Source organism: Pan troglodytes, chromosome 12, assembly GCF_028858775.2.
Source record: "Pan troglodytes isolate AG18354 chromosome 12, NHGRI_mPanTro3-v2.0_pri, whole genome shotgun sequence".
Classification (NCBI taxonomy): domain Eukaryota; kingdom Metazoa; phylum Chordata; class Mammalia; order Primates; family Hominidae; genus Pan; species Pan troglodytes.
In genome coordinates, this window is record NC_072410.2 from 1,210,930 (window position 1) to 1,234,780 (window position 23,851).

Genomic DNA, 23,851 nt, shown 5'->3' on the forward strand with positions numbered 1-23,851 from the left:
CTACACCGCTATCTCTATAAACATGGAAATATCTACAACGCTATCTGTGTAAACATGGAAGTATCTACACAGATATCTGTGTAAACTTGCAAATATCTACACAGCTATCTGTGTAAAGATCGAAATGTCTACAGCGCAATCTGTGCAAAGATGGAAATATCTACACCGCTATCTTTATCAACATGGAAATATCTACTTCGCTATCTTTATAAACATGGAAATATCTACACTGTTATCTCTATAAACATGGAAATATCTACACCACCATCTGTATAAACATGCAAATATCTACAGAGTCATCTGTATAAACATAGAAACATCTACACCACCATATCTATAAACATGGAAATATCTACAGTGCCATCTGTATACCCGTGGAAATACCTACCCAGCCATCTGTGTAACCACGGAAATATCTACTCCGCTATCTCTATAAAGATGGAAATACGTACAACGCTATCTCTATAAATATGGAAATATCTACGCTGCAATCTCTATAAACATGGAAATATCTACACCGCCATCACTATAAACATGGAAATATCTACATCGCTATCTGTATTAACATGGAAATAGCTCCACCGCTATCAGTATAAACACTGAAATATCTACACCGCTATCTGTATAAACATGGAAATATGTACAGCGCTATCTGTATAAACATGGAAATATCTACATCGCTATCTGTATAAACATGGAAATATCTACACAGCTATCTCTATAAACATGGAAATAGCTACACTGCTATCTGTATAAACATAGAAATAGCGACACCGTTTTCTGTATAAACATGGAAATATCAACACCGACCTCTATAAAAACATGAAAATATCTACACAGTCATCTGTATAAACTTTGAAATATCTACACCTCCATCTGTATAAACATGGAAATATCTACACTGCCATCTGTATACACATGGAAATATCTACACAGCCATCTGAAGAAACATGGAAATATGTACACCGCTATTTGTATAAACATGGAAATAACTACACCTCTATCTTTATAAACTTGGAAATATCTACACCGCCTTCTGTATAAACATGGAAATATCTACACCGCTATCTGTATAAACATGGAAATACCAACACCGTTATCTGTATAAACATTGAAATATCTACACCGCTATCTGTATAAAGATGGAAATATCTACAACGCTATCTGTGTAAACATGGAAATATCTACCCACCTATCTGTGTAAACATGGAAATATCTACACCGCTATCTGTATAAACATGGAAATATCTACACCGCTATCTTTATAAACATGGAAATACCAAAATGGCTATCTGTATAAACATGGAAATATCTACAACGCTATCTGTATAAATACAGAAATATCCTCACCACTATCACTATAAACCTGGAAATACCTACAACGCTATCTGTATAACTACGGAAATATCCTCACCACTATCTCAATAAACATGGAATTACCTACACCGCCATATCTATACACATGGAAATACCTACACCGCCATCTCTATACACATGGAAATATCTACACCACTATCTCTATAAACATAGAAATATCTACATTGCAATCTGTATAAACATGGAAATATCTACACCGCCATCTCTATAAACATGGAAATATCTACATCGCTATCTGTATAAATATGGAAATATCTCCACCGCTATCAGTATAAACATGGAAATATCTACACCGATATCTGTATAAACATGGAAATATCTACACCGCTATCTGTATAAACATGGAAATATCTACAACGCTATCTGTGTAAACATGGAAGTATCTACACAGATATGTGTGTAAACTTGCAAATATCTACACAGCTATCTGTGTAAAGATCGAAATGTCTACAGCGCAATCTGTGCAAAGATGGAAATATCTACACCGCTATCTCTGTAAACATGGAAATATCTACACCGCTATCTGTATCAACATGGAAATATCTACTTCGCTATCTTTGTAAACATGGAAATATCTACACTGTTATCTCTATAAACATGGAAATATCTACACCACCATCTGTATAAACATGCAAATATCTACAGAGTCATCTGTATAAACATGGAAATATCTACACCACCATATCTATAAACATGGAAATATCTACAGTGCCATCTGTATACCCGTGGAAATACCTACCCAGCCATCTGTGTAACCACGGAAATATCTACTCCGCTATCTCTATAAACATGGAAATACGTACGACGCTATCTCTATAACTATGGAAATAGCTACACTTCAATCTCTATAAACATGGAAATATCTACAACGCCATCACTATAAACATGGAAATATCTACATCGCTTTCTGTATTAACATGGAAATAGCTCCACCGCTATCAGTATAAACATTAAAATATCTACACCGCTATCTGTATGAACATGGAAATATGTACAACACTATCTGTATAAACATGGAAATATCTACACCGCAATCTGTATAAACATGGAAATATCTACACAGCTATCTCTATAAACATGGAAATAGCTACCCTGCTATCTGTATAAACATAGAAATAGCGACACCGTTATCTGTATAAACATGGAAATATCTACACCGCCCTCTGTAAAAACATGAAGATATCTACAAAGTCATCTGTATAAACTTGGAAATATCTACACCTCCATCTGTATAAACATGGAAATATCTACACTGCCATCTGTATACACATGGAAATATCTACACAGCCATCTGAAGAAACATGGAAATATGTACACCGCTATCTGTATAAACATGGAAATATCTACAACGCTATCTTTATAAACTTGGAAATATCTACACCGCCTTCTGTATAAACATGGAAATATCTACACCGCTATCTGTATAAACATGGAAATACCAACACCGTTATCTGTATAAACATTGAAATATCTACACCGCTCTCTGTATAAAGATGGAAATATCTACAACGCTATCTGTGTAAACATGGAAATATCTACACACCTATCTGTGTAAACATGGAAATATCTACACCGCTATCTGTATAAACATGGAAATATCTACACCGCTATCTTCATAAACATGGAAATACCAAAACGGCTATCTGTATAAACATGGAAATATCTACAACGCTATCTGTATAAATACGGAAATATCCTCACCACTATCACTATAAACGTGGAAATACCTACAACGCTATCTGTATAACTACGGAAATATCCTCACCACTATCTCTATAAACATGGAAATACCTACACCGCCATATCTATGCACGTGGAAATACCTACACCGCCATCTCTATACACATGGAAATATCTACACCGCTATCTCTATAAACATGGAAATATCTACATTGCAATCTCTATAAACATGGAAATATCTACACCGCCATCTCTATAAACATGGAAATATCTACATCGCTATCTGTATAAATACGGAAATATCTCCACCGCTATCAGTATAAACATGGAAATATCTACACCGATATCTGTATAAACATGGAAATATCTACACCGCTATCTCTATAAACATGGAAATATCTACAACGCTATCTGTGTAAACATGGAAGTATCTACACAGATATCTGTGTAAACTTGCAAATATCTACACAGCTATCTGTGTAAAGATCGAAATGTCTACAGCGCAATCTGTGCAAAGATGGAAATATCTACACCGCTATCTTTATCAACATGGAAATATCTACACCGCTATCTGTATCAACATGGAAATATCTACTTCGCTACCTTTATAAACCTGGAAATATCTACACTGTTATCTCTATAAACATGGAAATATCTACACCACCATCTGTAAACATGCAAATATCTACAGAGTCATCTGTATAAACATGGAAATATCTACACCACCATATCTATAAACATGGAAATATCTACAGTGCCATCTGTATACCCGTGGAAATACCTCCCCAGCCATCTGTGTAACCACGGAAATATCTACTCCGCTATCTCTATAAACATGGAAATTCGTACAACGCTATCTCTATAAACATGGAAATATCTACACTGCAATCTCTATAAACATGGAAATATCTACTCCGCCATCACTATAAACATGGAAATATCTACATCGCTATCTGTATTAACATGGAAATAGCTCCACCGCTATCAGTATAAACACTGAAATATCTACACCGCTATCTGTATAAACATGGAAATATGTACAACGCTATCTGTATAAACATGGAAATATCTACACCGCAATCTGTATAAACATGGAAATATCTACACAGCTATCTCTATAAACATGGAAATAGCTACCCTGCTATCTGTATAAACATAGAAATAGCGACACCGTTATCTGTATAAACATGGAAATATCTACACCGCCCTCTGTAAAAACATGAAGATATCTACACAGTCATCTGTATAAACTTGGAAATATCTACACCTAAATCTGTATAAACATGGAAATATCTACACTGCCATCTGTATACACATGGAAATATCTACACAGCCATCTGAAGAAACATGGAAATATGTACACCGCTATCTGTATAAACATGGAAATAACTACACCGCTATCTTTATAAACTTGGAAATATCTACACCGCCTTCTGTATAAACATGGAAATATCTACACCGCTATCTGTATAAACATGGAAATACCAACACCGTTATCTGTATAAACATTGAAATATCTACACCGCTATCTGTATAAACATGGAAATATCTACAACGCTATCTGTGTAAACATGGAAATATCTACACACCTATCTGTGTAAACATGGAAATATCTACACCGCTATCTGTATAAACATGGAAATATCTACACCGCTATCTTTATAAACATGGAAATACCAAAACGGCTATCTGTATAAACATGGAAATATCTACAACGCTATCTGTATAAATACGGAAATATCCTCACCACTATCACTATAAACCTGGAAATACCTACAACGCTATCTGTATAACTATGGAAATATCCTCACCACTATCTCTATAAACATGGAAATACCTACACCGCCATATCTATACACATGGAAATACCTACACCGCCATCTCTATACACATGGAAATATCTACACCACTATCTCTATAAACATAGAAATATCTACATTGCAATCTCTATAAACATGGAAATATCTACACCGCCATCTCTATAAACATGGAAATATCTACATCGCTATCTGTATAAATATGGAAATATCTCCACCGCTATCAGTATAAACATGGAAATATCTACACCGATATCTGTATAAACATGGAAATATCTACACCGCTATCTGTATAAACATGGAAATATCTACAACGCTATCTGTGTAAACATGGAAGTATCTACACAGATATCTGTGTAAACTTGCAAATATCTACACAGCTATCTGTGTAAAGATCGAAATGTCTACAGCGCAATCTGTGCAAAGATGGAAATATCTACACCGCTATCTCTGTAAACATGGAAATATCTACACCGCTATCTGTATCAACATGGAAATATCTACTTCGCTATCTTTATAAACATGGAAATATCTACACTGTTATCTCTATAAACATGGAAATATCTACACCACCATCTGTATAAACATGCAAATATCTACAGAGTCATCTGTATAAACATGGAAATATCTACACCACCATATCTATAAACATGGAAATATCTACAGTGCCATCTGTATACCTGTGGAATACCTACCCAGCCATCTGTGTAACCACGGAAATATCCACTCCGCTATCTCTATAAACATGGAAATACGTACGACGCTATCTCTATAAAGATGGAAATAGCTACACTGCAATCTCTATAAACATGGAAATAACTACACCGCCATCACTATAAACATGGAAATATCTATATCGCTATCTGTATTAACATGGAAATAGCTCCACCGCTATCAGTATAAACATTGAAATATCTACACCGCTATCTGTATAAACATGGAAATATGTACAACGCTATCTGTATAAACATGGAAATATCTACACCGCAATCTGTATAAACATGGAAATATCTACACAGCTATCTCTATAATCATGGAAATAGCTACCCTGCTATCTGTATAAACATAGAAATAGCGACACCGTTATCTGTATAAACATGGAAATATCTACACCGCCCTCTGTAAAAACATGAAGATATCTACACAGTCATCTGTATAAACTTGGAAATATCTACACCTCCATCTGTATAAACATGGAAATATCTACACTGCCATCTGTATACACATGGAAATATCTACACAGCCATCTGAAGAAACATGGAAATATGTACACCGCTATCTGTATAAACATGGAAATAACTACACCGCTATCTTTATAAACGTGGAAATATCTACACCGCCTTCTGTATAAACATGGAAATATCTACACCGCTATCTGTATATACATGGAAATATCTACACCGCTATCTGTATAAACATGGAAATATCTACACAGCTATCTCTATAAACATGGGAATAGCTACACTGCTATCTGTATAAACATAGAAATAGCGACACCGTTATCTGTATAAACATGGAAATATCTACACCGCCCTCTGTAAAAACATGAAGATATCTACACAGTCATCTGTATAAACTTGGAAATATCTACACCTCCATCTGTATAAACATGGAAATATCTACACTGCCATCTGTATACACATGGAAATATCTACACAGCCATCTGAAGAAACATGGAAATATGTACACCGCTATCTGTATAAACATGGAAATAACTACACCGCTATCTTTATAAACTTGGAAATATCTACACCGCCTTCTGTATAAACATGGAAATATCTACACCGCTATCTGTATAAACATGGAAATGCCAACACCGTTATCTGTATAAACATTGAAATATCTACACCGCTATATGTATAAAGATGGAAATATCTACAACGCTATCTGTGTAAACATGGAAATATCTACACTCCTATCTGTGTAAACATGGAAATATCTACACCGCTATCTCTATAAACATGGAAATATCTACACCGCTATCTTTATAAACATGGAAATACCAAAACGGCTATCTGTATAAACATGGAAATATCTACAACGCTATCTTTATAAATACGGAAGTATCCTCACCACTATCACTATAAACCTGGAAATACCTACAACGCTATCTGTATAACTACGGAAATATCCTCACCACTATCTCTATAAACATGGAAATACCTACACCGCCATATCTATACACATGGAAATACCTACACCGCCATCTCTATACACATGGAAATATCTACACCACTATCTCTATAAACATAGAAATATCTACATTGCAATCTCTATAAACATGGAAATATCTACACCGCCATCTCTATAAACATGGAAATATCTACATCGCTATCTGTATAAATATGGAAATATCTCCACCGCTATCAGTATAAACATGGAAATATCTAAACCGATATCTGTATAAACATGGAAATATCTACACCGCTATCTATATAAACATGGAAATATCTACAACGCTATCTGTGTAAACATGGAAGTATCTACACAGATATCTGTGTAAACTTGCAAATATCTACACAGCTATCTGTGTAAAGATCGAAATGTCTACAGCGCAATCTGTGCAAAGATGGAAATATCTACACCGCTATCTCTGTAAACATGGAAATATCTACACCGCTATCTGTATAAACATGGAAATATCTACACAGCTATCTCTATAAACATGGGAATAGCTACACTGCTATCTGTATAAACATAGAAATAGCGACACCGTTATCTGTATAAACATGGAAATATCTACACCGCCCTCTGTAAAAACATGAAGATATCTACACAGTCATCTGTATAAACTTGGAAATATCTACACCTCCATCTGTATAAACATGGAAATATCTACACTGCCATCTGTATACACATGGAAATATCTACACAGCCATCTGAAGAAACATGGAAATATGTACACCGCTATCTGTATAAACATGGAAATAACTACACCGCTATCTTTATAAACTTGGAAATATCTACACCGCCTTCTGTATAAACATGGAAATATCTACACCGCTATCTGTATAAACATGGAAATGCCAACACCGTTATCTGTATAAACATTGAAATATCTACACCGCTATATGTATAAAGATGGAAATATCTACAACGCTATCTGTGTAAACATGGAAATATCTACACTCCTATCTGTGTAAACATGGAAATATCTACACCGCTATCTCTATAAACATGGAAATATCTACACCGCTATCTTTATAAACATGGAAATACCAAAACGGCTATCTGTATAAACATGGAAATATCTACAACGCTATCTTTATAAATACGGAAATATCCTCACCACTATCACTATAAACCTGGAAATACCTACAACGCTATCTGTATAACTACGGAAATATCCTCACCACTATCTCTATAAACATGGAAATACCTACACCGCCATATCTATACACATGGAAATACCTACACCGCCATCTCTATACACATGGAAATATCTACACCACTATCTCTATAAACATAGAAATATCTACATTGCAATCTCTATAAACATGGAAATATCTACACCGCCATCTCTATAAACATGGAAATATCTACATCGCTATCTGTATAAATGTGGAAATATCTCCACCGCTATCAGTATAAACATGGAAATATCTAAACCGATATCTGTATAAACATGGAAATATCTACACCGCTATCTATATAAACATGGAAATATCTACAACGCTATCTGTGTAAACATGGAAGTATCTACACAGATATCTGTGTAAACTTGCAAATATCTACACAGCTATCTGTGTAAAGATCGAAATGTCTACAGCGCAATCTGTGCAAAGATGGAAATATCTACACCGCTATCTCTGTAAACATGGAAATATCTACACCGCTATCTGTATCAACATGGAAATATCTACTTCGCTATCTTTATAAACATGGAAATATCTACACTGTTATCTCTATAAACATGGAAATATCTACACCACCATCTGTATAAACATGCAAATATCTACAGAGTCATCTGTATAAACATGGAAATATCTACACCACCATATCTATAAACATGGAAATATCTACAGTGCCATCTGTATACCCGTGGAAATACCTACCCAGCCATCTGTGTAACCACGGAAATATCTACTCCGCTATCTCTATAAACATGGAAATACGTACAACGCTATCTCTATAAATATGGAAATACCTACACTGCAATCTCTATAAACATGGAAATATCTACACCGCCATCACTATAAACATGGAAATATCTACATCGTTTTCTGTATTAGCATGGAAATAGCTCGACCGCTATCAGTATAAACACTGAAATATCTACACCGCTATCTGTATAAACATGGAAATATGTACAACGCTATCTGTATAAACATGGAAATATCTACACCGCAATCTGTATAAACATGGAAATATCTACACAGCTATCTCTATAAACATGGAAATAGCTACCCTGCTATCTGTATAAACATAGAAATAGCGACACCGTTATCTGTATAAACATGGAAATATCTACACCGCCCTCTGTAAAAACATGAAGATATCTACACAGTCATCTGTATAAACTTGGAAATATCTACACCTCCATCTGTATAAACATGGAAATATCTACACTGCCATCTGTATACACATGGAAATATCTACACAGCCATCTGAAGAAACATGGAAATATGTACACCGCTATCTGTATAAACATGGAAATAACTACACCGCTATCTTTATAAACGTGGAAATATCTACACCGCCTTCTGTATAAACATGGAAATATCTACACCGCTATCTGTATATACATGGAAATATCTACACCGCTATCTGTATAAACATGGAAATATCTACACAGCTATCTCTATAAACATGGGAATAGCTACACTGCTATCTGTATAAACATAGAAATAGCGACACCGTTATCTGTATAAACATGGAAATATCTACACCGCCCTCTGTAAAAACATGAAGATATCTACACAGTCATCTGTATAAACTTGGAAATATCTACACCTCCATCTGTATAAACATGGAAATATCTACACTGCCATCTGTATACACATGGAAATATCTACACAGCCATCTGAAGAAACATGGAAATATGTACACCGCTATCTGTATAAACATGGAAATAACTACACCGCTATCTTTATAAACTTGGAAATATCTACACCGCCTTCTGTATAAACATGGAAATATCTACACCGCTATCTGTATAAACATGGAAATGCCAACACCGTTATCTGTATAAACATTGAAATATCTACACCGCTATATGTATAAAGATGGAAATATCTACAACGCTATCTGTGTAAACATGGAAATATCTACACTCCTATCTGTGTAAACATGGAAATATCTACACCGCTATCTCTATAAACATGGAAATATCCACACCGCTATCTTTATAAACATGGAAATACCAAAACGGCTATCTGTATAAACATGGAAATATCTACAACGCTATCTTTATAAATACGGAAGTATCCTCACCACTATCACTATAAACCTGGAAATACCTACAACGCTATCTGTATAACTACGGAAATATCCTCACCACTATCTCTATAAACATGGAAATACCTACACCGCCATATCTATACACATGGAAATACCTACACCGCCATCTCTATACACATGGAAATATCTACACCACTATCTCTATAAACATAGAAATATCTACATTGCAATCTCTATAAACATGGAAATATCTACACCGCCATCTCTATAAACATGGAAATATCTACATCGCTATCTGTATAAATATGGAAATATCTCCACCGCTATCAGTATAAACATGGAAATATCTAAACCGATATCTGTATAAACATGGAAATATCTACACCGCTATCTATATAAACATGGAAATATCTACAACGCTATCTGTGTAAACATGGAAGTATCTACACAGATATCTGTGTAAACTTGCAAATATCTACACAGCTATCTGTGTAAAGATCGAAATGTCTACAGCGCAATCTGTGCAAAGATGGAAATATCTACACCGCTATCTCTGTAAACATGGAAATATCTACACCGCTATCTGTATCAACATGGAAATATCTACTTCGCTATCTTTATAAACATGGAAATATCTACACTGTTATCTCTATAAACATGGAAATATCTACACCACCATCTGTATAAACATGCAAATATCTACAGAGTCATCTGTATAAACATGGAAATATCTACACCACCATATCTATAAACATGGAAATATCTACAGTGCCATCTGTATACCCGTGGAAATACCTACCCAGCCATCTGTGTAACCACGGAAATATCTACTCCGCTATCTCTATAAACATGGAAATACGTACAACGCTATCTCTATAAATATGGAAATACCTACACTGCAATCTCTATAAACATGGAAATATCTACACCGCCATCACTATAAACATGGAAATATCTACTTCGTTTTCTGTATTAACATGGAAATAGCTCGACCGCTATCAGTATAAACACTGAAATATCTACACCGCTATCTGTATAAACATGGAAATATGTACAACGCTATCTGTATAAACATGGAAATATCTACATCGCAATCTGTATAAACATGGAAATATCTACACAGCTATCTCTATAAACATGGAAATAGCTACCCTGCTATCTGTATAAACATAGAAATAGCGACACCGTTATCTGTATAAACATGGAAATATCTACACCGCCCTCTGTAAAAACATGAAGATATCTACACAGTCATCTGTATAAACTTGGAAATATCTACACCTCCATCTGTATAAACATGGAAATATCTACACTGCCATCTGTATACACATGGAAATATCTACACAGCCATCTGAAGAAACATGGAAATATGTACACCGCTATCTGTATAAACATGGAAATAACTACACCGCTATCTTTATAAACGTGGAAATATCTACACCGCCTTCTGTATAAACATGGAAATATCTACACCGCTATCTGTATATACATGGAAATATCTACACCGCTATCTGTATAAACATGGAAATATCTACACAGCTATCTCTATAAACATGGGAATAGCTACACTGCTATCTGTATAAACATAGAAATAGCGACACCGTTATCTGTATAAACATGGAAATATCTACACCGCCCTCTGTAAAAACATGAAGATATCTACACAGTCATCTGTATAAACTTGGAAATATCTACACCTCCATCTGTATAAACATGGAAATATCTACACTGCCATCTGTATACACATGGAAATATCTACACAGCCATCTGAAGAAACATGGAAATATGTACACCGCTATCTGTATAAACATGGAAATAACTACACCGCTTTCTTTATAAACTTGGAAATATCTACACCGTCTTCTGTATAAACATGGAAATATCTACACCGCTATCTGTATAAACATGGAAATACCAACACCGTTATCTGTATAAACATTGAAATATCTACACCGCTATCTGTATAAAGATGGAAATATCTACAACGCTATCTGTGTAAACATGGAAATATCTACACACCTATCTGTGTAAACATGGAAATATCTACACCGCTATCTGTATAAACATGGAAATATCTACACCGCTATCTGTATAAACATGGAAATACCAAAACGGCTATCTGTATAAACATGGAAATATCTACAATGCTATCTGTATAAATACGGAAATATCCTCACCACTATCACTATAAACCTGGAAATACCTACAACGCTATCTGTATAACTACGGAAATATCCTCACCACTATCTCTATAAACATGGAAATACCTACACCGCCATATCTATACACATGGAAATACCTACACCGCCATCTCTATACACATGGAAATATCTACACCACTATCTCTATAAACATAGAAATATCTACATTGCAATCTCTATAAACATGGAAATATCTACACCGCCATCTCTATAAACATGGAAATATCTACATCGCTATCTGTATAAATATGGAAATATCTCCACCGCTATCAGTATAAACATGGAAATATCTACACCGATATCTGTATAAACATGGAAATATCTACACCGCTATCTGTATAAACATGGAAATATCTACAACGCTATCTGTGTAAACATGGAAGTATCTACACAGATATGTGTGTAAACTTGCAAATATCTACACAGCTATCTGTGTAAAGATCGAAATGTCTACAGCGCAATCTGTGCAAAGATGGAAATATCTACACCGCTATCTCTGTAAACATGGAAATATCTACACCGCTATCTGTATCAACATCGAAATATCTACTTCGCTATCTTTATAAACATGGAAACATCTACACTGTTATCTCTATAAACATGGAAATATCTACACCACCATCTGTATAAACATGCAAATATCTACAGAGTCATCTGTATAAACATCGAAATATCTACACCACCATATCTATAAACATGGAAATATCTACAGTGCCATCTGTATACCCGTGGAAATACCTCCCCAGCCATCTGTGTAACCACGGAAATATCTACTCCGCTATCTCTATAAACATGGAAATTCGTACAACGCTATCTCTATAAACATGGAAATATCTACACTGCAATCTCTATAAACATGGAAATATCTACTCCGCCATCACTATAAACATGGAAATATCTACATCGCTATCTGTATTAACATGGAAATAGCTCCACCGCTATCAGTATAAACACTGAAATATCTACACCGCTATCTGTATAAACATGGAAATATGTACAACGCTATCTGTATAAACATGGAAATATCTACACCGCAATCTGTATAAACATGGAAATATCTACACAGCTATCTCTATAAACATGGAAATAGCTACCCTGCTATCTGTATAAACATAGAAATAGCGACACCGTTATCTGTATAAACATGGAAATATCTACACCGCCCTCTGTAAAAACATGAAGATATCTACACAGTCATCTGTATAAACTTGGAAATATCTACACCTAAATCTGTATAAACATGGAAATATCTACACTGCCATCTGTATACACATGGAAATATCTACACAGCCATCTGAAGAAACATGGAAATATGTACACCGCTATCTGTATAAACATGGAAATAACTACACCGCTATCTTTATAAACTTGGAAATATCTACACCGCCTTCTGTATAAACATGGAAATATCTACACCGCTATCTGTATAAACATGGAAATACCAACACCGTTATCTGTATAAACATTGAAATATCTACACCGCTATCTGTATAAACATGGAAATATCTACAACGCTATCTGTGTAAACATGGAAATATCTACACACCTATCTGTGTAAACATGGAAATATCTACACCGCTATCTGTATAAACATGGAAATATCTACACCGCTATCTTTATAAACATGGAAATACCAAAACGGCTATCTGTATAAACATGGAAATATCTACAACGCTATCTGTATAAATACGGAAATATCCTCACCACTATCACTATAAACCTGGAAATACCTACAACGCTATCTGTATAACTATGGAAATATCCTCACCACTATCTCTATAAACATGGAAATACCTACACCGCCATATCTATACACATGGAAATACCTACACCGCCATCTCTATACACATGGAAATATCTACACCACTATCTCTATAAACATAGAAATATCTACATTGCAATCTCTATAAACATGGAAATATCTACACCGCCATCTCTATAAACATGGAAATATCTACATCGCTATCTGTATAAATATGGAAATATCTCCACCGCTATCAGTATAAACATGGAAATATCTACACCGATATCTGTATAAACATGGAAATATCTACACCGCTATCTGTATAAACATGGAAATATCTACAACGCTATCTGTGTAAACATGGAAGTATCTACACAGATATCTGTGTAAACTTGCAAATATCTACACAGCTATCTGTGTAAAGATCGAAATGTCTACAGCGCAATCTGTGCAAAGATGGAAATATCTACACCGCTATCTCTGTAAACATGGAAATATCTACACCGCTATCTGTATCAACATCGAAATATCTACTTCGCTATCTTTATAAACATGGAAATATCTACACTGTTATCTCTATAAACATGGAAATATCTACACCACCATCTGTATAAACATGCAAATATCTACAGAGTCATCTGTATAAACATGGAAATATCTACACCACCATATCTATAAACATGGAAATATCTACAGTGCCATCTGTATACCCGTGGAAATACCTACCCAGCCATCTGTGTAACCACGGAAATATCCACTCCGCTATCTCTATAAACATGGAAATACGTACGACGCTATCTCTATAAAGATGGAAATAGCTACACTGCAATCTCTATAAACATGGAAATAACTACACCGCCATCACTATAAACATGGAAATATCTATATCGCTATCTGTATTAACATGGAAATAGCTCCACCGCTATCAGTATAAACATTGAAATATCTACACCGCTATCTGTATAAACATGGAAATATGTACAACGCTATCTGTATAAACATGGAAATATCTACACCGCAATCAGTATAAACATGGAAATATCTACACAGCTATCTCTATAAACATGGAAATAGCTACCCTGCTATCTGTATAAACATAGAAATAGCGACACCGTTATCTGTATAAACATGGAAATATCTACACCGCCCTCTGTAAAAACATCAAGATATCTACACAGTCATCTGTATAAACTTGGAAATATCTACACCTCCATCTGTATAAACATGGAAATATCTACACTGCCATCTGTATACACATGGAAATATCTACACAGCCATCTGAAGAAACATGGAAGTATGTACACCGCTATCTGTATAAACATGGAAATAACTACACCGCTATCTTTATAAACTTGGAAATATCTACACCGCCTTTTGTATAAACATGGAAATATCTACACCGCTATCTGTATAAACATGGAAATACCAACACCGTTATCTGTATAAACATTGAAATATCTACACCGCTATCTGTATAAACATGGAAATATCTACAACGCTATCTGTGTAAACATGGAAATATCTACACACCTATCTGTGTAAACATGGAAATATCTACACCGCTATCTGCATAAACATGGAAATATCTACACCGCTATCTTTATAAACATGGAAATACCAAAACGGCTATCTGTATAAACATGGAAATATCTACAACGCTATCTGTATAAATACGGAAATATCCTCACCACTATCACTATAAACCTGGAAATACCTACAACGCTATCTGTATAACTATGGAAATATCCTCACCACTATCTCTATAAACATGGAAATACCTACACCGCCATATCTATACACATGGAAATACCTACACCGCCATCTCTATACACATGGAAATATCTACACCACTATCTCTATAAACATAGAAATATCTACATTGCAATCTCTATAAACATGGAAATATCTACACCGCCATCTCTGTAAACATGGAAATATCTACATCGCTATCTGTATAAATATGGAAATATCTCCACCGCTATCAGTATAAACATGGAAATATCTACACCGTTATCTGTATAAACATGGAAATATCTACACCGCTATCTGTATAAACATGGAAATATCTACAACGCTATCTGTGTAAACATGGAAGTATCTACACAGATATCTGTGTAAACTTGCAAATATCTACACAGCTATCTGTGTAAAGATCGAAATGTCTACAGCGCAATCTGTGCAAAGATGGAAATATCTACACCGCTATCTCTGTAAACATGGAAATATCTACACCGCTATCTGTATCAACATGGAAATATCTACTTCGCTATCTTTATAAACATGGAAATATCTACACTGTTATCTCTATAAACATGGAAATATCTACACCACCATCTGTATAAACATGCAAATATCTACAGAGTCATCTGTATAAACATGGAAATACCTACACCACCATATCTATAAACATGGAAATATCTACAGTGCCATCTGTATACCCGTGGAAATACCTACCCAGCCATCTGTGTAACCACGGAAATATCCACTCCGCTATCTCTATAAACATGGAAATACGTACGACGCTATCTCTATAAAGATGGAAATAGCTACACTGCAATCTCTATAAACATGGAAATAACTACACCGCCATCACTATAAACATGGAAATATCTATATCGCTATCTGTATTAACATGGAAATAGCTCCACCGCTATCAGTATAAACATTGAAATATCTACACCGCTATCTGTATAAACATGGAAATATGTACAACGCTATCTGTATAAACATGGAAATATCTACACCGCAATCAGTATAAACATGGAAATATCTACACAGCTATCTCTATAAACATGGAAATAGCTACCCTTCTATCTGTATAAACATAGAAATAGCGACACCGTTATCTGTATAAACATGGAAATATCTACACCGCCCTCTGTAAAAACATCAAGATATCTACACAGTCATCTGTATAAACTTGGAAATATCTACACCTCCATCTGTATAAACATGGAAATATCTACACTGCCATCTGTATACACATGGAAATATCTACACAGCCATCTGAAGAAACATGGAAGTATGTACACCGCTATCTGTATAAACATGGAAATAACTACACCGCTATCTTTATAAACTTGGAAATATCTACACCGCCTTCTGTATAAACATGGAAATATCTACACCGCTATCTGTATAAACATGGAAATACCAACACCGTTATCTGTATAAACATTGAAATATCTACACCGCTATCTGTATAAACATGGAAATATCTACAACGCTATCTGTGTAAACATGGAAATATCTACACACCTATCTGTGTAAACATGGAAATATCTACACCGCTATCTGTATAAACATGGAAATATCTACACCGCTATCTTTATAAACATGGAAATACCAAAACGGCTATCTGTATAAACATGGAAATATCTACAACGCTATCTGTATAAATACGGAAATATCCTCACCACTATCACTATAAACCTGGAAATACCTACAACGCTATCTGTATAACTATGGAAATATCCTCACCACTATCTCTATAAACATGGAAATACCTACACCGCCATATCTATACACATGGAAATACCTACACCGCCATCTCTATACACATGGAAATATCTACACCACTATCTCTATAAACATAGAAATATCTACATTGCAATCTCTATAAACATGGAAATATCTACACCGCCATCTCTGTAAACATGGAAATATCTACATCGCTATCTGTATAAATATGGAAATATCTCCACCGCTATCAGTATAAACATGGAAATATCTACACCGTTATCTGTATAAACATGGAAATATCTACACCGCTATCTGTATAAACATGGAAATATCTACAACGCTATCTGTGTAAACATGGAAGTATCTACACAGATATCTGTGTAAACTTGCAAATCTCTACACAGCTATCTGTGTAAAGATCGAAATGTCTACAGCGCAATCTGTGCAAAGATGGAAATATCTACACCGCTATCTCTGTAAACATGGAAATATCTACACCGCTATCTGTATCAACATGGAAATATCTACTTCGCTATCTTTATAAACATGGAAATATCTACACTGTTATCGCTATAAACATGGAAATATCTGCACCACCATCGGTATAAACATGCAAATATCTACAGAGTCATCTGTATAAACATGGAAATATCTACACCACCATATCTATAAACATGGAAATATCTACAGTGCCATCTGTATACCCGTGGAAATACCTACCCAGCCATCTGTGTAACCACGGAAATATCCACTCCGCTATCTCTATAAACATGGAAATACGTACGACGCTATCTCTATAAATATGGAAATAGCTACACTGCAATCTCTATAAACATGGAAATAACTACACCGCCATCACTATAAACATGGAAATATCTATATCGCTATCTGTATTAACATGGAAATAGCTCCACCGCTATCAGTATAAACACTGAAATATCTACACCGCTATCTGTATAAAGATGGAAATATCTACAACGCTATCTGTGTAAACATGGAAATATCTACACACCTATCTGTGTAAACATGGAAATATCTACACCGCTATCTTTATAAACATGGAAATACCAAAACGGCTATCTGTATAAACATGGAAATATCTACAACGCTATCTGTAGAAATACGGAAATATCCTCACCACTATCACTATAAACCTGGAAATACCTACAACGCTATCTGTATAAGTACGGAAATATCCTCACCACTATCTCTATAAACATGGAAATACCTACACCGCCATATCTATACACATGGAAATACCTACACCGCCATCTCTATACACATGGAAATATCTACAGCACTATCTCTATAAACATAGAAATATCTACATTGCAATCTCTATAAACATGGAAATATCTACACCGCCATCTCTATAAACATGGAAATATCTACATCGCTATCTGTATAAATATGGAAATATCTCCACCGCTATCAGTATAAACATGGAAATATCTACACCGCCATCACTATAAACATGGAAATATCTACATCGCTATCTGTATTAACATGGAAATAGCTCCACCGCTATCAGTATAAACATTGAAATATCTACACCGCTATCTGTATAAACATGGAAATATGTACAACGCTATCTGTATAAACATGGAAATATCTACACCGCAATCTGCATAAACATGGAAATATCTACACAGCTATCTCTATAAACATGGAAATAGCTACCCTGCTATCTGTATAAACATAGAAATAGCGACACCGTTTTCTGTATAAACATGGAAATATCTACACCGCCCTCTGTAAAAACATGAAGATATCTACACAGTCATCTGTATAAACTTGGAAATATCTACACCTCCATCTGCATAAACATGGAAATATTTACACTGCCATCTGTATACACATGGAAATATCTACACAGCCATCTGAAGAAACATGGAAATATGTACACCGCTATCTGTATAAACATGGAAATAACTACACCGCTATCTTTATAAACTTGGAATTATCTACACCGCCTTCTGTATAAACATGGAAATATCTACACCGCTATCTGTATAAACATGGAAATACCAACACCGTTATCTGTATAAACATTAAAATATCTACACCGCTATCTGTATAAAGATGGAAATATCTACAACGCTATCTGTGTAAACATGGAAATATCTACACACCTATCTGTGTAAACATGGAAATATCTACACCGCTATCTGTATAAACATGGAAATATCTACACCGCTATCTTTATAAACTTGGAAATACCAAAACGGCTATCTGTATAAACATGGAAATATCTACAACGCTATCTGTATAAATACGGAAATATCCTCACCACTATCACTGTAAACCTGGAAATACCTACAACGCTATCTGTATAACTACGGAAATATCCTCACCACTATCTCAATAAACATGGAAATACCTACACCGCCATATCTATACACATGGAAATACCTACACCGCCATCTCTATACACATGGAAATATCTACACCACTATCTCTATAAACATAGAAATATCTACATTGCAATCTCTATAAACATGGAAATATCTACACCGCCATCTCTATAAACATGGAAATATCTACATCGCTATCTGTATAAATATGGAAATATCTCCACCGCTATCAGTATAATCATGGAATATCTACACCGATATCTGTATAAACATGGAAATATCTACACCGCTATCTGTATAAACATGGAAATATCTACAACGCTATCTGTGTAAACATGGAAGTGTCTACACAGATATCTGTGTAAACTTCCAAATATCTACGCAGCTATCTGTGTAAAGATCGAAATGTCTACAGCGCAATCTGTGCAAAGATGGAAATATCTACACCGCTATCTCTGTAAACATGGAAATATCTACACCGCTATCTGTATCAACATGGAAATATCTACTTCGCTATCTTTGTAAACATGGAAACATCTACACTGTTATCTCTATAAACATGGAAATATCTACACCACCATCTGTATAAACATGCAAATATCTACAGAGTCATCGGTATAAACATGGAAACATCTACACCACCATATCTATAAACATGGAAATATCTACAGTGCCATCTGTATACCCGTGGAAATACCTACCCAGCCATCTGTGTAACCACGGAAATATCTACTCCGCTATCTCTATAAAAATGGAAATACGTACAACGCTATCTCTATAAATATGGAAATATCTACGCTGCAATCTCTATAAACATGGAAATATCTACACCGCCATCACTATAAACATGGAAATATCTACATCGCTATCTGTATTAACATGGAAATAGCTCCACCGCTATCAGTATAAACACTGAAATATCTACACCGCTATCTGTATAAACATGGAAATATGTACAACGCTATCTGTATAAACATGGAAATATCTACACCGCTATCTGTATAAACATGGAAATATCTACACAGCTATCTCTATAAACATGGAAATAGCTACACTGCTATCTGTATAATCATAGAAATAGCGACACCGTTATCTGTATAAACATGGAAATATCTACACCACCCTCTGTAAAAACATGAAGATATCTACACAGTCATCTGTATAAACTTGGAAATATCTACACCTCCATCTGTATAAACATGGAAATATCTACACTGCCATCTGTATACACATGGAAATATCTACACAGGTATCTGAAGAAACATGGAAATATGTACACCGCTTTCTGTATAAACATGGAAATAACTACACCGCTATCTTTATAAACTTGGAAATATCTACACCGCCTTCTGTATAAACATAGAAATATCTACACCGCTATCTGTATAAACATGGAAATACCAACACCGTTATCTGTATAAACATTGAAATATCTACACCGCTATCTGTATAAAGATGGAAATATCTACAACTCTATCTGTGTAAACATGGAAATATCTACACACCTATCTGTGTAAACATGGAAATATCTACACCGCTATCTGTATAAACATGGAAATATCTACACCGCTATCTTTATAAACATGGAAATACCAAAACGGCTATCTGTATAAACATGGAAATATCTACAACGCTGTCTGTATAAATACGGAAATATCCTCACCACTATCTCTATAAACATGGAAATACCTACACCGCCATATCTATACACATGGAAATACCTACACCGCCATCTCTATACACATGGAAATATCTACACCACTATCTCTATAAGCATAGAAATATCTACATTGCAATCTCTATAAACATGGAAATATCTACACCGCCATATCTATAAACATGGAAATATCTACACCGCCATCTCTATAAACATGGAAATATCTACATCGCTATCTGTATAAATATGGAAATATCTCCACCGCTATCAGTATAAACATGGAAATATCTACACCGCCATCACTATAAACATGGAAATATCTACATCGCTATCTGTATTAACATGGAAATAGCTCCACCGCTATCAGTATAAACATTGAAATATCTACACCGCTATCTGTATAAACATGGAAATATGTACAACGCTATCTGTATAAACATGGAAATATCTACACCGCAATCTGCATAAACATGGAAATATCTACACAGCTATCTCTATAAACATGGAAATAGCTACCCTGCTATCTGTATAAACATAGAAATAGCGACACCGTTTTCTGTATAAACATGGAAATATCTACACCGCCCTCTGTAAAAACATGAAGATATCTACACAGTCATCTGTATAAACTTGGAAATATCTACACCTCCATCTGCATAAACATGGAAATATTTACACTGCCATCTGTATACACATGGAAATATCTACACAGCCATCTGAAGAAACATGGAAATATGTACACCGCTATCTGTATAAACATGGAAATAACTACACCGCTATCTTTATAAACTTGGAATTATCTACACCGCCTTCTGTATAAACATGGAAATATCTACACCGCTATCTGTATAAACATGGAAATACCAACACCGTTATCTGTATAAACATTAAAATATCTACACCGCTATCTGTATAAAGATGGAAATATCTACAACGCTATCTGTGTAAACATGGAAATATCTACACACCTATCTGTGTAAACATGGAAATATCTACACCGCTATCTGTATAAACATGGAAATATCTACACCGCTATCTTTATAAACATGGAAATACCAAAACGGCTATCTGTATAAACATGGAAATATCTACAACGCTATCTGTATAAATACGGAAATATCCTCACCACTATCACTGTAAACCTGGAAATACCTACAACGCTATCTGTATAACTACGGAAATATCCTCACCACTATCTCAATAAACATGGAAATACCTACACCGCCATATCTATACACATGGAAATACCTACACCGCCATCTCTATACACATGGAAATATCTACACCACTATCTCTATAAACATAGACATATCTACATTGCAATCTCTATAAACATGGAAATATCTACACCGCCATCTCTATAAACATGGAAATATCTACATCGCTATCTGTATAAATATGGAAATATCTCCACCGCTATCAGTATAATCATGGAATATCTACACCGATATCTGTATAAACATGGAAATATCTACACTGCTATCTGTATAAACATGGAAATATCTACAACGCTATCTGTGTAAACATGGAAGTGTCTACACAGATATCTGTGTAAACTTCCAAATATCTACGCAGCTATCTGTGTAAAGATCGAAATGTCTACAGCGCAATCTGTGCAAAGATGGAAATATCTACACCGCTATCTCTGTAAACATGGAAATATCTACACCGCTATCTGTATCAACATGGAAATATCTACTTCGCTATCTTTGTAAACATGGAAATATCTACACTGTTATCTCTATAAACATGGAAATATCTACACCACCATCTGTATAAACATGCAAATATCTACAGAGTCATCGGTATAAACATGGAAACATCTACACCACCATATCTATAAACATGGAAATATCTACAGTGCCATCTGTATACCCGTGGAAATACCTACCCAGCCATCTGTGTAACCACGGAAATATCTACTCCGCTATCTCTATAAACATGGAAATACGTACAACGCTATCTCTATAAATATGGAAATATCTACGCTGCAATCTCTATAAACATGGAAATATCTACACCGCCATCACTATAAACATGGAAATATCTACATCGCTATCTGTATTAACATGGAAATAGCTCCACCGCTATCAGTATAAACACTGAAATATCTACACCGCTATCTGTATAAACATGGAAATATGTACAACGCTATCTCT